Genomic DNA, 5000 nt, shown 5'->3' with positions numbered 1-5000 from the left:
GGAACCAATCCAGAATGTTATCTCCCCTTGTGGGGGATGGGATGAGCTGGTCTAGTGAGTTAGAACTGATGAAGTCAAGGAATCGTTGGGTAAGTGCATTAGTTCAGGAACAGTTCACCCAGTCTATGGTGAGGTAGTTGAAGTCACAAAGGGTCAGGGTGTTAGGGGTACCTTGATGGAGTCAAGTAGGTCCATGAAGGAGGAGTCAGTGTCCTGAGGCATGGAGAGGGGGTCTAGAGCTAGCTATAACTTGGATTGTTTTCTTGCCAACTGTCCTCCCTGCAATAGCAGCACCAACATCAATCACATGCTGTTGTGCCTTTCCACTGAGCTCTCTGGATCCCTGACAGTGGACAGGAACTCTTCATTTGGTGTCAATGCTGGTTTTCTAGTAGCCATCCCTCCCCAATAGTGAGCTGTCCACGAGCCACTGCAGTTGCCTGTTACACTCAACACCATTGAGAATGTTCACTATCTAGTATGCATCATTCCAGACATACCCCCATGTCCTCTCTCAAGCAGAAAGGCACCATGTTGATGAAAGGCTTGTACAATAAGATTGTTCTCTGAGTCATTGAATGGGGTTTGCAGGGATTGGGATGCTTGAGTGCCATAATCCTAAGTGACATAAAACACAAAAGAAGAATACTATATATAAATATCACAAAAATAAAAGTCCTACTTTGATGTAACACATATTATTAGTTTTTCAATATTACCCACTAGAAAAACAAAAAAAAAATTCAGTTATTCAAATATAAAACATCATTTTGTGGTCGTGACATATCACAGTCACACACGAACCAAGGTTTGATCCAAAACAAGGACTAACAATAGAGAAGCAATGCTCTCTAAAACATTTTTTTGATGTGGCAACACAGAAATGGAACTTGGCTCCCCCACCCCCAAAAGAACAGGCAAATGACATTTTGCACCAAAGAAGGAATAACACATCAGTCAATTGTTATAAGTGTTTTCAAACAAACTGCCCCAAAAACATGTGGACACATTTTCCACTCTACAGTCATTTTTGTCCAATTGCAAGTCCCATCTATCTATGCATAGAACTCTGATCTCAGTCTCTATGGGCCATCCTAGAAGGCTAATACCCCTGTGTCATTGACAATATAGGACATTTACATTTCACTGAAATAACATAGAAGAGTGTAAAGAGAAACAGTTGTAACAGTCACACTTATAATGAAAGTTAATAAGACTATATTTGAGAAAGTAAAATCCCTGACAAAAATGCCTAAGCCATCAGTAAACTTCTAAGAAGTTTATACAGATAAAAGTTGCATTTGTAACGCATAGCTATAAATATTAATGCAGAATATAATTGAAAACATCAATCATACCTTATCAAGATCCGTAGTCTTTTGTGCAGATAAATCCATATTAATAGCAACCTACTTCTGTGTTATCCACATACACAACTCAGGTTCCCTAGCTACATGGTTACCTTTTTATAGTGTACATTCAGGCCTGTGAGCACAATGAATATGCAAATGAGGTGTGAACTCATTAGAATTGCTGAATCCCAACTTCTTGGATCTGTGTATCAGGGGTAAACATAATGCAGGCAGAGAAGGAAAGCACAACAGCAATTCAGACTGCCTTACCTCTAGTGGGTGTGTCAGCCGGGTTATACTTACAAAGTGTAGAAGTAATTGTATCAAGGTTTTAAATGAATGTAAACAGCACACATTTCTCAGTGTCTGATCAGTAATATCCAAACTGCCCTGCCTTTGTGGAAAACGGTATATTATTGCCATTTAATATTCTCATACATTTTAAGGACAATGATAAAATATGCTTTACAGACTGCATGTCTCAGGTTACTGCTCAGATAACAGAAGAATGAACACCATACAGAGATAAGATGGAGCTGCATTGATGCAAACAATAGTCATAAATTGTTGTGTGATCACTGATTGCACTACATCTGAAATTAATACATGTACAGACAACTCAGAAGTGTACAAGTGTCATATGTCTTGTTAATATTGCGGATGATTTGGGACTTGCTTGTATGCACAAAGATTTTCATTCCTGCTGCAAAGTTGTTTCAGTGGCAAAGATGGATAATACACCCTTATTTATTTATTATTTATTTCCATTTTGGTGACCGGGGAGGTCCACTGGGCTCAAAGAGCCCGTTTTCAGTGGAGGCCCTCAGAAAAAAGCTCCATAGTACAAAGTATAAACTACATAATTCAGACTACATAGTACAGAGAAAAGCTAGATAATTCAAAGTTAACAAAATACAATACATAGTTAACAAAATACAATACACAGTAGCAAAGAGGTGCAGTAACAACTTGTAAGTATTAAATAGCAAACTAAGAACAGTTAAACTGCAACATATATATAATACATATTTATATGTTTGTAGGTTAAGAACAGTAGTATAGAGTATAATTTGTTCATTGGTTAGAAATGTCAGATAGTTATCTAAAAGTAGTTATCGAGAGATAGATCCCTGGTAAGTAAGAAAAAATGGGAGTTTGAATGTGATTTTGTAGAGTAGAATTTGTTCAGTGGTTAGAAATGTCAGATAGTGATCTGAAAGTAGTTATCGAGGGACAGATCCCTGGTAAGTAAGGAAAGAATGGGACTTTGAATGTGATAAAAGTGATCATGAGTTAAGGAAGTTAGGTAGGTAGAGAGCAGTTGCACTTCCAAGTATGGGAGAGGTAGGAATGGAGCTGGGCTTTGAAGTGTTCAAAGTTTTCAGAGATTCATAGAGATGGAGGGAGAGAGTTCCATTTTTTGGCTAAGGTAATGGCTAGAAGTAGCTGCCCAGTGGGATGATTTGGTTTATACACTGAGATTAGGTTTTGGTGGGCAGATCTTAGAGGTCTGTAAGGAGTGTAAGAAGGTAAGATGTTAGCAAGTACTGGACATGTATTTGGTTTGAAAATAAGCTTGTGGGCTGTACAGAATTGGAGGTAGTCCAGGTAATTGGGAAGTTCTAGCCACTGCAGCTGATGGAGAGGTATACAGTGGTGAGTAGAATATTTGGATGAAGTTGCAAACTTTGAGATTTTATTGTAGCAGGTTTCCAGTTTAGAAGAGTTGGAGGAAGATTGTGTTTTGTAAGTTAATTGGTGTGACAGTTCAAATCCAGACTTGTGTAAAAATATTTCATGTGTCCTAACATTTCATTTCTAATGTTATTTATGTTATGTTTTCTAGAGCAGTATTTGCACTGCACACAGCTTAGTGCGAACAAGGGAAATGGATAAATGCAATAAATGTCATGAAATATACTTCTGTGATAAACAAGTCATAAACTACACCTGTGAATCATGTGAGTGTAGCACATCTGTGATCCACGCAGTATATAGTATCATGTGTGATAGCACATCTGTTTAACTTAATGATCTACACAGTATATACTATAAGTAGAAAAAATAATACCCACGTGGTCCAAAGGTCTAGAAAAGGCAGAACCATAAATTGTAGAAAAAAGCCAAGTAGACCACCATGGCTACATAAACGAAAAGGTATAACGGCACTGATAGCATTAATAGTCCAAAGCACAAATGACATAATCCACTTCAAATAAAAGCCAAAACTTTTATTACAGCAAAAACGAGAATGGATAAGTGCTTTTGCATAGGCCCACCTATGCTTCTTCAGATCCTTAAAAACAAAACACCAAAGGCATCCTTTATAAGAGAACATTGTTAGTGTAAATGAGCAAACATCCATAGGCAATTAAGGGAAACAAAGCCAATTAATTACATATTCAAATGATGATGACTCAATGCTTCTCGAAATGTTTTTTAGTACGCCTGGCTTCTAGCTCAGCTTAATACACATTGAATGTTAAGTCCAGGATCATAATGTGCCTGCATCCTCAAAATCCACTTTAATTCTATTCTTTCTAAAAAGTTATTGTTATTACCCTTCCTAGCATTTAATTGCACAGGTTGAAGTACCCTAAAGCTGAATGTATGCATAGCAAAATCCACAATGTGTTTCATAGATTAGTACTAGGCTAACTGCCCTTTTGGGCCATTCAAAGCCTAGCCAGTTACCCCATGTGAGAATTAAACCCTGCACCTTGCGTCTTTAAGGTAAACACCTTAACCATTATGTCATCCTCCCATTCAGCACATTATGGTTTTTGATATCATACATATGGCTGTAAATTCTATCTTTTAAACGTTTTATAGTTTTCCCAATATAGAAACAATTACAGTCATTGCAGGTAGCTAAATATACCAGGTTAGATGTATCGCAGGTCACATGAAATCTAGGTATAAAACCTATATTGAAGCTTGGATGGTGATAAGCTATAGACTTGCTGATAAAACAACGCATCTTCCAATTGTTACAGGGATAAATACCCAGAGATCCCTGTTCTATCGGTTGTATAGATCTCCCCCTACATAATAGGTGCTTCAAATTTTTGTTGTTCCTGTAAATAAAGCTTGGGTGGTGCCTATAAAATCAACTGTGTCTTTATTTACTGTTAGGACATGTCAATTGCGTTCAATTATATTTCGCATACATAAATTATCATTGGCAAATTTAGTAATAAAACTCACTTTTTCATTCCTAGTTTTTACACTACCTCAATTAGTTTTATTAAATACATTTCTTATAATTTTACATGTGTACTCTTATACCCCCTGTCTATAAAACAATTTTTCAAGGTATCAGCTTCAGTATTGAGGACATCATCTTCCTTACAGATTCTTTTAAGTCTGTTAAGCTGCTCTCTGACTATATTGGGAAAAGTATGTCTTGGATGCATACTGCTGTGATCTAGCAGGCTGTTTCGCCAACAGGATTTTTAAAACAAGGTGATAGTTAGCCATCCTTCCATATCTTTATGGATAGAAACATCCAAGAAATCTACTTTTTCAGTAGAAATTTGTACTGTGAACCTAAAAAACTCTATAGTTGACTCCAGATAGGTTAAAAATTCAGATAAAAGTGAAAATTCACCATCCCATATTAAAAGGATATCATCTACAAAGCACCTA

Source organism: Protopterus annectens, chromosome 2.part1, assembly GCF_019279795.1.
Source record: "Protopterus annectens isolate FY-2018-M chromosome 2.part1, PAN1.0, whole genome shotgun sequence".
In the NCBI taxonomy this organism is placed as follows: Eukaryota; Metazoa; Chordata; order Ceratodontiformes; family Protopteridae; genus Protopterus; species Protopterus annectens.
The sequence above is the reverse complement of the archived record's forward strand: the minus strand, read 5'-3'. Positions refer to the sequence as shown.